Source organism: Misgurnus anguillicaudatus, chromosome 4 (assembly GCF_027580225.2).
Source record: "Misgurnus anguillicaudatus chromosome 4, ASM2758022v2, whole genome shotgun sequence".
Taxonomy (NCBI): Eukaryota; Metazoa; Chordata; class Actinopteri; order Cypriniformes; family Cobitidae; genus Misgurnus; species Misgurnus anguillicaudatus.
This window is the reverse complement of record NC_073340.2, coordinates 29638454-29651031: the sequence shown is the minus strand read 5'-3', so window position 1 is coordinate 29651031 and position 12578 is coordinate 29638454. Positions and strand designations below refer to the sequence as shown.

The 12578-nt window shown below is 37.0% G+C and overlaps 1 long non-coding RNA gene across 2 annotated transcripts in view; it reads right to left on the bottom strand.

Annotated features, from left to right (window-relative positions):
- The window catches only part of LOC129420906 (uncharacterized), a 60574-nt gene that overhangs the window by 4573 nt on the left and 43423 nt on the right, over positions 1-12578 (bottom strand). The window lies entirely within an intron of this gene.

The window sequence follows — 12578 nt, the reverse complement described above, 5'->3', positions numbered from 1 at the left end:
CTTACCTGGTAGCATTATAAAAAATTATCATTACCGCAACATTACATGTAATATATGCATTTACAAACTCATGTTTCGGTAATGAAAACTAAAAAGTTATTTAGATACTATGAAAAACATTTCAACTTTTATCTGGAGAGAAAAAATAAGACCTGCTTACCTGGTAGCCATCTTGAGTGTCACAGTCAATTATGTCCCTTCCAACAATTTTTTTAAAAATGTTAGTTCCTTGAGGGCTTAAACAATGATTGAAAATTGTTGCGGAGGATGAGAAAATTGGTTTTGGACACATTTATATTCCTTATTATTGTCTCTACATTTACCAATGATCACCAAATACCACATTATTATTTACTGTAAATGTTTATAGTATAACATGCACTGAAGCTTTTTATTTTTTAGATTTTTTAATTATGAATATTTTCATGTCAAAGAACCCAAATCCAGTCATGGACACGTTGCGGTAATGAATATTTTCCCCTTAAATGTGGATAAAATAAACAAAATGGGTTTGTATGATGTCATTTGAAATCATGTGCAAAATATAGTACATGAAGAGATGTTTGTAACTGTATGCTTCTTATTTTGATAGCATTTACTTTTTATCAAAATGTTTCATGACACCTCATAAGTCTAATTTCGCGAGAATCACCCAGTTATCATTCATAGATGGACTCGTGAAGTGTTCAAAACATCATTACAGCTAATAACCTTCATTTCCTGGGTAGAATTCATTATTTATTTGGGTACCTTATTCACGGCGTATTCTGTTTTTACAAGACATCATAATTGAACCTAATTGGACAATTTGGTTCAGGTGAATGATGCTCGCCAACGTGTCGCGCAGCTGGTATTGCAAACACACTCGGATGGCGTTCTGTGCATTCTTTGAATGGGTTCACACACGCTGTCAGCACGTCGCTGGTGACAACTGACAAATTGCATGTGAAACTGGAAGAATCTCTGTAAAATATAAGAATAATTTGCTCTTGTTTGGTGTGGCTTGGAGAATTTCCTCTTGGCCGGAGTGCATTGTTTTGAAATGCATTCAAGCAAAACGGACTACATACTATGAGTTCGGGAGATGAACGTGATTTAATTACTGCTTGATGAACTAAAACAAAGAACTTTGTGGTGAAACTGGTATTTCTTTCCATACTTAGCCTGAAGCAAAGGAAAGAAGGGCCCATTTGAGGTCTGGCAGAGGTTTCCGGTCCAGTCCAACATTTATTTAGACTTAAAGTCACAACCAAACAGCTATTCTTTTGAAACAGGAGGTTGGAATAGAAAAGATAAAAGGTGCTATATTTTAAAGCTTCAATTTGCAGCTTTCTTGATTAAAAATAAACCTTTATTTTTGACAGTGTAATAGGAAAAGATACTACGATGGAAGTCAATGGTGTTCAAGAAGAGATGGCGGCAATGGGTTACGAACATTGCTCAAAATATCTTCTTTTGTGTTCAGCAGAAGAAGGAAATTAATACAGGTTTGTAACAACATGAGGAAATAACAAAATATTAATTTTTGGGTAAACTATTCCTTAAGTATGTTAAGTAACCAGTAATTTAATGTTTAGATAGAGATGGTGATAAAGAGGCAAAAGTTGCACCTGAACCTTTAATGAAACAATAGCTTTTAGTTTAAGTAAAGATTACTTAAAGGATTACTCCACTTTCATTAAAAAAAAGAATGAAATTTCTGATAATATATTCACCCCCATGTCATTCGAGATGTTTATGTCTGTCTTTGTTCAGTCGGGAAGATTTTTTTTTTTTTTTTGAGGAAAACATTTCAGGATTTTTCTCCATATAGTGGACCTCAACAGTTTACAGTTTCAGTGCAGTTTAAAATTGCAGTTTCAATGCAGGGCTTTAAACAATCCCAAACGAGACATAAGGGTGTTATCAAGCAAATCGGACGTCATTTTATCCAAAAAACAGTACTTTTAGACTTCTCATCTTGGGCTTACCTTGTGATGCGCCAGTGCGACCTTATGTATTACGTAACTACGCCGAAAAGTCATGCATGACGTATGCGAAACTACCACTCCAGTGTTTACAAGTGTGGAGAAAGAGGACCGTTCTGACGTTGTTATATGTGGAAAGATACAAATTATGTAACACGTAACCTTACGACGTAATTGCGCAATACGTAAAGGTGCTCTGCTGCGTCACACGGTTAGTGCAAGACAAAAGTTGTGGTTTAAAAGTACTTTTTTTGGGCAAAAACTATGATAATTTCGCTAGATAAGATCCTTAAAGGCTCATTATAGTTGTCCGTACGTCCAGTCGCGACGTTGTAGAATACGCATCGGTTTTCATATATTCTTCTGCATTGTCGTCCGCGTCTATGTGAAAACTCACATGCAGACCGCTGGTAGGGAGTATCCACAGATGTAACCATAGTAGCAGCGCGACCGTCAATGAAGAAGTAGCTTGGCAAGTTTAACCCACAAACAAAGAAGAAACAGCGGCTTGTTGTGTATGTTTTGAGAAGACCAGCAGTGATGGAAGTAATTAAACAGCGACTTTTGTTGCAGTTTCAGCAACAGTAAATCACTCCCCAACTTGGCCCATCTTTGTTCTCATCTTTGCAAACGGAAATACCTATGACACAGTTTTTTTTTAACCTGACAGGAGGGGTTCTGGTGGACCAATCACAGCACTTGCAGTCCGTGTAGAACTGACGTGCTGTTAAAAATTTGGCAAGGTGACCGTCAGGCTATGCAGAGGCTATGGATAACCTACGGTGTGGCCCTTTGTAGCTGCATTGAAACTGTAAACCATTGAGGTCCACCAAAGTCCACTATATGGAGAAAAATCCTGGAATGTTTTCCTCCAAAAAAATTAGGTTTTTTTCGACTGAATAAAAAAGACAAACATTTCGGATGACATGGGGGTAAGTTAATTATTATTATTATTTAATGAAAGTAAAGGAATCCTTTAAGTAAAGATTTTATGGAACGATACAGCCTGACAAAGAATATTCTTGAAACCTCTTTAAGAGTGTAGATGGCATCAGATGGCACCAACAGCGGTTTCACACTGGCAGTTTAACATTGGCACAACACGGGCGTGGTTCAACTGGCACGTGGCTCAGAGCCTAATAGAGACATCTCAGATGCTATTAGCACAGATGGCTGTCTGCTGGTGTATGCAAATAAGGTGCACACTAAATCAGGCATCCCCATCAACACCACCTGTCTAACACACACACACGTCCCCCACCATCCCTTCAATACAAGACTCTACCTTCTTGTTCTTCATCATATTAATTAAAGCACATACATTAATCTTCATCCTCTGAAGAGCACAGGAGATAAAGAGACAATAAGAGACGCACAAAGAACAAAACAAGAAGAGAGAAGCAGGTTGTTGTGTTTTTTAAAGATGTGTCCTTGGCTTTCCGTGTTCAAGGGTGTTGCCAAAGAAGACAGCTCTGTCTCTGTGGATGTGACAGTGTTGGCAATGTCCCAGCAACAGAGGGGTTTAAAAAGTCCCCAGTGGGTATTTACATGTCTGCTACACTGCATTTACTTCCAGGAAGGAGACGAGATGTAGGCTTAGGGAGAGAGTTAATCACTAATACACAGATACACGTTACTAATATGGTAAATTACTGTACATTGCATACCAATTTACAGTTAAGACATGTTCATTTAATTATCAACTTTGTCTGTAAAGTGTTTCTCTGTTTACACCAAAACATATTTTATTATAACAAAACACATTGTTTTGTCTTTTTTTTTTGCAGCTGATCTGTATAGACTGGCATCTGTGGTAAACCTCAGAGAGAAGGAGTTCTGTTTTGACCAAAGAAAACTAGCACTGGGTAAAAATAAAGAGTAAGGAGACTTGGATTTTCAGTAATGTTTTTGCTTAATTTCCTCCTTTTGCTGTGGGCAGGACTGTCATAACACAACTTAATTAAGTCTGAGGTGACTGGAATTTGCTGTCCTGTTAAGTATAACAGGAATAAAACTAAATGGAGGTTGAGTGCACTATTTATAAATTTTGTGCTGCCGTGTCTTTACATATACATGCAAGTTAGCTAGAATGAAACTAAACAAGTCATTAAAGGAATATTCCATTTCCCTAAAAGAAAAATCCAGACAATCCACCCACCACCATGTCATCCAGGGTGTTGGTGTCTTTCTTTGTTCAGTCCAGAAGAAATTATGTTTTTTGAGGAGGGCATTGCATGATTTTTCTCATTTTAATGGACTTTGATGGACACCAACAATTGATACTTGGCTCAACACTTAACAGTTTTTTTCAACGGAGTTTCAAATGACTATAAACGATCCCAAACGAGGCATAATGGTCTTATCTAGCAAAACGATTGTCATTTTTGACAATAAAAACAACAAATATCCACTTTTGAAGCACAGCTTCTCGTTTAGATCCGGTCGTGATGCGCAAGCGTGACCCGACGCAATACGTCATCACGTCAAGAGGTCACAGAGGACGAACGCGAAACTCCGCCCCAGTGTTTACATGTGTGGTGAAAGAGGACCATTCCTATGTTGTTGTATGTCAACTGATACTAATTAATGTCTTTGTGGCAGTTTATTGTTTAAAATGGTCCGCAAATGTGCGTTTTATATATGTAACACGTGACCTCCCTACGTCACTACGCATTTACGTTAGGTCGCGCTGGACCGGACCTTGACGAAAAGTTGTGCTTTAAAAGTGTATATTTGTTATTTTTATTGTCAAAAATGACAATCGTTTTGCTAGATAAGACCCTAATGCCTCGTTTGGGATTGTTTATAGTCCTTTGAAACTCCGTTGAAAAAAACTGTTAAGTGTTGAGTTAAGTATTAATTGTTGGTGTCTATTAAAGTCCATTAAAATGAGAAAAATCCTGCAATGTTTTCCTCAAAAAACATAATTTCTTCTCGACTGAACAAAGAAAGACATCAACATTTTGGATGACATTGTGGTGAGTAAATTATCTGGATTTTTCTTTTAAGAAAATTGAATATTCCTTTAAACTAAAACCAGCATCCCTGTTTAACTCTCTGAGGGAAAAAGTGATTCTCATCTGGCTTATTAGAGGCCAATTACTCCTTGACCCCAAATTTGCATTATTGACGAGTACATAAATGCTTTTGTTCTGTATAGTTGTAAATGCAAAACTCTATAGACAAAGGCTTTTGGAACAGATGGCCTTCAGATTTCAATATGTGATGTCACTTTCTTACCTCTTGAGTCTACTTAAAGTCAACAATACATCTAATGGCGCTTTTCCATTGCATAGTACTCCACGGTTTGGTTTGGGTCGGGGCAGCTTACTTTTGGGGACTTTCCAGTACCACCTCGTTTGGGGTTCCAAGCGACCCGAGCTGATACGAAAACGTGACACGAAAACACAGTAGATCACTGATTGGTCCAAGACAATCGTCACTACCAGTGTCATCGCTATAATGTAAAAGATTAGAGGTGCGTTCCATTCGACCGTTAGTGGACTGCGAAGTGGACTTCACAGGGTATTCCGCCATCTTAAGTGAGATTCCAATCTGGGGGGAGCGAACATGTTCAGTTCGAAGGGCACTGTGCACGGCATAGGGAATCAGGGAACATCGATACATCACTTCACAGGAAGTGGAGAGCAATAATCACCCAACTGTCATTGCGCGCATCACGTGATCACCAGTCAGAACAGTCAGACCGCTATGCAATTATATGACAATCGTTTAAAAACACATAAATACACATAGTTAACCAAATAAAAGTTTACTTTCATATTTGCATGACAGTTACAGCAGGGCTTCAATTCTGTTAATAGTCAAGTAATAGCAGCAATAGTCAATTAAAGTGTATAATAAACATACATTTTTCATTACGTAGTACTAAATGTATTTTTATTGTACAGTGTACATATTTTAAATGTGATAGTAAACAAAAATTAAAATATGAATGTAGTCCTATATATATTTATGTTATATCAATCTGCATGACCCCGTCGTTGACTTTCTTTGATGACGTTTGCAGGCCGTTCCAAATGAGCGGTTATTGTCCGTGAAGTCCACTTCAACTGATATACCGTGCTCAGGGAGTAGGGAGCAGTGAACACTCCGTAGGGACCATCTCGAATGGAACGCACCTTAGCTTTACCTTCATGCTATCTTGCGCTGTCTCGAGTAAACATGTTGTCATCTGTGCTCTGCTATAAGTTCCCAAACTCCCAATGTATGGAAATGTACAACAACGCTTTCACTTGTATGATGTCACACAGCAGTAGGCATCGCAAATATAACAACACGCCTATAATCTTTCCCACTCGGAAGTGTTACTGAGCTCGATGAAAAAAGCTAAAGTGAAGTTAGGTGACCCGACCTGACCCAAACCGTGGGGTACTGGAAAAGCGGCATAAATTGACTATTTCTGAATATACTGTATCAGAGCTTAACATAAAGGACTGCCTGGTGGCCCGGGGCAAGCGTGAGAGACTTTTGGGCCAGTAAAATGTATTGTCACTTGCCAGATCGGGCCAGTGCTTCACCCTCAGTCACTGAAATATATTTTCATCAATGTATATTATTTAACATCTTGGAAGCATACATTTACTTGGATAAAACACGATGAAAGAAACAATGCAATATTTTGCACAATTTGCTTTCAGTTTACAGGTAAAGCGGAAAAAATGGGAGCCTTTTTTTGTTGGAACATGTCTGTTGTATATGTATACAATTATATTTTGAATTATTATTTTTAAATATATGAAAATTTTGGCAGGGCAAGTGAAAACCTGAACCACTGGCGTGACCGGGCCAATATAAAAAAAATATTTTCCATGAGCCCTGTGTATGTTCATGGTATTATCGATCTAACATTGCCTTTAAAATTATTTTCTATTTGTCTGACATCCTTTTCTACCGAAAGTTCTTAAATGCTGCCTTTTGAGGCATTAAGGCATCAAGTCATGTCCACATCCAATGTTTGGTTTACTTCCTGACTCCTGAGATACCTCCATGGCCCTGTCCCACAATTCTATGCGTGGCGTGCATGGAAAATGTGATTGGTCGAGCCTGGTCAAGTTCAAAATAAAAAAATGGCGGCCAAGGAAGCGGCTGGAGCACAAATTTAGTTTAAATAAAGTTATATTTTCACTTTTTACACTTTTTAATTGCATTTCTAGCGAGAAATTTGTATTACAGTTTTCAAATATGTGATTTATTATCACAAAGGCGCTCTCTGTTTATATTTTGATGCCTATGAAGTGTGTCCGAAAGCATTTCTCAGAGCCTCTGAAGTCATTGCCTCATAAGGCAGTGAGGCAACAAGTCAGCTGCATAAGCTTTCAGATGCGGCCTGCATTGCATAAACTGTGACAAATGTGACCCAAAATGTGACCCAAATGTCCACAAAACAAAGCCATAAGAATTGATTTTTTGAAATGAAGATTTATACATTATCTGAAAACTGAATAAATAAACTATCCATTGATGTATGGTTTGGTAGGATAGGACCGAGATACAATGGAAACTGAAAATTTGGAGTCCAAAGGTGCCAAATATTGAGAAATTCGCCTTTAAAGTTGTCCAAATTAAGTCCTTAGCAACACATAATGATAAATTATTAATATATTTACAGAAGGAAATTTAGTAAAATATCTTCATTGACCATGATCTTTACTTAATCCTAATGATTTTTCTCATACAATGTATTATTGGCTATTGCTACATGGTTTTGTTGTCCATGGTAACAAAATTCCTTCACTGGTATTATTCCTACCTGAAATACTCAACATAAACAAACTATTTTTTACATAGAATAAAGGTTTTTGTTAATCTTGCATGCGTGATGGTAAAATGACATTCTCAATGTTATGCTCAAAATCTGGAAAACCCTTAATATCCCAGCATTCCCGCCCACATCAGACTAAGCCTCAACAGCGTCTGCGCTTTGCTTCATATCGCCACACCATAAAATTCCACGACACTGTAGAGTCATTACAGCCCATAATGACAGTAAAATGCACTGTGTTGTACGCAGCCTCTCCGCCCACTGAGGGGAGTAGCTATGTTTAATATCCCATAATGTAGGCAACAGAGGAAAAGCGCCCACTAATGACTCATCGCCCGGACGTGATTTGCAAAAGAGCCTTGCCACCCAGCAGGTACAGGGCCACAGCTGAGAAACAAATCACAATATCCCTGGAGACTCCAGTGACTCGAGGCATATGTGTTCACAGAGAGAGCCTGCAGAAAGCTCTGTTGATTTATGTACCTGCATTATCAGCCTTGTTCCTGTTTGGTTCAGGGTTGACTTCCCCTCCTCTAACGCTCAGTTTTTACTGGTCTGAAATCAGCAAATTGATGGTTACAAGCTGATCACTTTAACAGGGAAACCAGTGTTCTGGATCAGAAGAATGAGCTTAGATAGTTCATTTTTACTAGTTCACCCAAAATGAAAATAATGTCATTAAAGGGATAGTTCACTTTAAAATGAATATTCTGTCATTCTCATGTTTTTCTAAACCTGTATGAATTTCTTTTTTCTGATGAACACAAAAGAAGATATTTTGAAAAATGATGGTAAACACACAGTAGTAAGTGACCATTGAATTCCATAGTAGGAAAAAAATATTTTGGAAGGATTGTGATAAATGACTAAGAAAATATTTTGATAAATGATGGTAAGCACACAGTTGACGGCATTAAATTACATCATATTTTTATTCCTATTTTTTTATTTTATTCCTACTATGGAAATCTATGATCACTTACTGCTGTGTGTTTACCATCATTTCACAAAATATCTTATTTTGTGGGCTCATCCTCATGTCGTTCCAAACTCATAAGACCTCCGTTCATCATCAGAACACAGTTTAGGATGTTTTATATTTAGTCCGAGAGCTTGTTGACCCTTCATTGAAAATCAAGTAACGGTATACTGCCCATGTCCAGAAAGGTAATAAAAACATCATCAAAGTAGTCCATGTGACATCAGTGGGTCAGTTAGAATGTGTTGAAGCAACGAAAAAATAAATTTTGGTCCAAAAATTAAAAAAAATGACGACTCTACTCAGCACTGTCCTCCCCCCCGCGTCTGCTGCGAAGCGCATGCGCGAGACTGCAGTGACGCGGTTGACGTGTTATCTGGTGCGCCCCAGCTGTTTTTTTTTTGTGCGCCCGGGCTTCGTTTACAGTCTGAGGGAGACGCACGCTGCAAGCTTGGAAAAAAAACTTTGCAAACATGTCTGAGGATAACACGTCATCCGCGTCACCGCAGTCACGTGACTTTAGTCTCGCGCATGCGCCTCACAACAGACGGAAGAGAAGACAATGCTGAATAAAGTCGTAACTTTGGTTATTTTTGGACCAAAACGTATTTTCGATGCTTTAACACATTCTAACTGACCCACTGATGTCACATGAACTACTTTGATGATGTTTTTATTACCTTTCTGGACATGGATAGTATATCGTACGTAGATTTTCAATGAAGTGTCAACAAGCTCTCGGACTAAATATAAAACATCTTAAACTGTGTTCTGAAGATGAACGAAGGTCTTACGAGTTTGGAACAACATGAGGGTGAGTCATCAATAACATTATTTTCATTTTTGGGTGACCTATCCCTTTAAGTGCACTTTCAGAAAAAAGTTACAAATGTTGCCACTGGGACAGTGCATTTTAAGAAGGACCATTTATGTACAGATATGTACTCTTGAGGTGCCAACATGCACCTTTTAGGTACAAAAGTGTACCACGAAGGTTGTGGGTTTAAATCCCGGTTTTAAATGTATATCTTGAATGCACTGTAAGTCGCTTTGGATAAAAGCATCTGCCATGATTTATTACAGTAAAATGATGTTTTTGTTAAAAGTGCCATTTAGTTCCTTATGCGTGAAAGAAAAAGTTATTGCAACTTTCATTTCAATGTATTCATAGGTTTTTAAAACATATACGGGAAAACCCCTAACATTTGACAACAACCGCTTTTGACATTGCAACCAGGAGCAGAACATACTGTAGCGGAGTAGACCTGTCAAAGGCTTTGAATACAGATTGACCATCTACCCACAATCCCACAGGTGCCCACAAGTTCACTGCGGTGTGCCTGCCATCCAAAACTCTACGCTAAAACCACAGCTGCATAAACACATGTCACATGTATGCAGTACGCAGGTGTAGAAATCTCTCAGCTGCAAATCTATTGAAAGACAACGTTGCTTAGCCAGAGAGGTGGTCTATAGACTCCAGCATAAGGAATGTGGCGTCATATTTACACCAGAAGGTCAGGACGGCTGAATGCTTTCAACTTTTGCCTAATCACAGTCGTCATTACTTGTCTGTGAAATAAGCTCACCTGGTGTGCCAAGTGGAAATTGTTGCTTGATTGAGACCAAAGAGACGGTGTGCAAAAAACTGTGTTATTCTTCCAGTTCCCAAAAGACCTCAATCAATTGGTGTCCACTCAACTTAGAAATAACAGAACTCAAATTTGCAGATTTTTGTAGGACCGGATGGTCAAGCGTATTTAGCTCAATCTGTAAAAGACATTAAATCAAGAGTTAAGCTAAGAAAAAACAATGCCAGAATGTGACTCATAAATAAAAGGTACTGTTAAACTTGAAGGTATAGTTCACCCAAAAATAAAAACTCTGTCATCATTTACTCCCCCTCATGTTGTTGAACCCTCACGTCTGTTGAACACACAAAAAAGATATTCAGATAAAAGACGGTAACCATGCCGTTGACGGTATCCATTGATTTTCATAATAGGATTAACAAATACTATGGGTACTGTCAACTACTGTTTATGTTGTAATCGAGATTTAAGAACTATTTTATATGAATAGGTAATCTAAAGTAGCACACCCACATACAGTAGCATACCAGGTGCCAATGCCCAGTATCATTAAATAAAATATTGCACATTAAACTTGAAAGTATTTTTTTTCAAGTCACATGATCTGAAACAGAACGATTTTAAGACACGTTTTTTAACCAACCATATTTCATGTGCCACCCTTTCATTGATTATTATTGAGGGGTCTAGGAAAATATAAACAGATGGGTCAAAATATTTAACATTTATTCATTGAGCAGATGCTTTAATCCAAAGTAACTTACAAATGAGAGAGCATTCAACATTTTGTCAGAGGAAAAAATTTTGCTGCCTTACATTTTTTTGTGTTGAATCAAATCAAATCAACTCAGATTTACAAGTCATGTCAACTTACTATTATTTATCTTGATAAGAGATCAGTTGCTACAACTTATAAAATGGAGTTGACTTTTTTAACTAGATTTTATTAGTTATAACAAATCATTTGTAGTTATAACAACTAATCTCTAGTCAAGATAAATAATAGCAAGTTGAAATGACTTGTAAATCTGAGTTGATTTAACAAAAAAATTAAGGCAGCAAAGAATTTTTTGTACTGGAATAACTTAATAAATAAAAAATATTTTAATTGGTAACCTAAGAAGTTTTTTTTTTAAATCTTCTCACTTTAAGTTGAAAAAAAAACTTTTAGGTGTTACCAATCAGAGTAATTTTTAAACGTTTTTTCGCCTTAAATTTAAAAAAATAAAGTTGAAAGAAAACAATTTTTGTGGTACAAATTGAAATATTTTTTAAGTAGATCTAACTTTCACTTTTAACAGTGTATGCACATAGGTAGAAATGGATTAAAAACACAGTAAAACAGTGTAAAAAGCTTTCACAATATTGACATAATTCAATTTTCTTCTGACAGTGGTGGCAATTACAAGATTACCAGTTCATTTATTTTCAAGTACATTTATTTACATTTATTCATATAGCAGATGCTAACTTGCAAATGAGAAAGCGTTTAACATTTCATTCATATATATATATATATATATATATATATATATATATATATATATATATATTTTTTTTTTTTTTTTATTGAAAATGTCACGTCCAAAATGCTGAAATTGCTAAGTTATGCACATTATTAGATAAACAGATTGTAACTTTTTTCGCTTACATTTTTATGTTTTTCTTATGTCCTTTTGAGTAAACTTTTAAGGAGACTCACTCTTTCTTGCCTACTCTGACAGACCGCCACTGTATGTCAGGCTTGTGAATGTCTCTTGCCAAGCCTCAAAGCAGTTTTTTGGCAATGCAAGTTCAACTGAGAGCTGCCTTTCCTAATAACTCAATCTTTAAGGTTTAATGACATGACAAAGACCCTGACCAAAAAAAAAAAGAAGTGCTGCAAGGTTCTATTCATTGACTTCCAAAGACAAACACTCTGGACAGTATGACCGTATTGGCCTAATTTCTCTCAAATGTCTGCTTTAGAGGCAAATTGACTTTGTCGCTCTGTCTCTCTGAGGTGTACCTCACATTTGTCACGAACACATTCCACCACATGCGGATTCAAAATGAGTGTTTGTGAATGTGTGTTGCTGTGACAAGCAAAAGATTGATGACCACATAAAAACAACCAAATCTTACTTAAATATGCTGGTCTTATTGTATAAAAGACGTGATTTAAGCAATTGAAATTTCCGCCCTTTGTCTGGTATATAAACTCTGCAATTAAGTTCATGCCAGGAAAAAAATTAATTTCCAGTGCTTTACTCCAC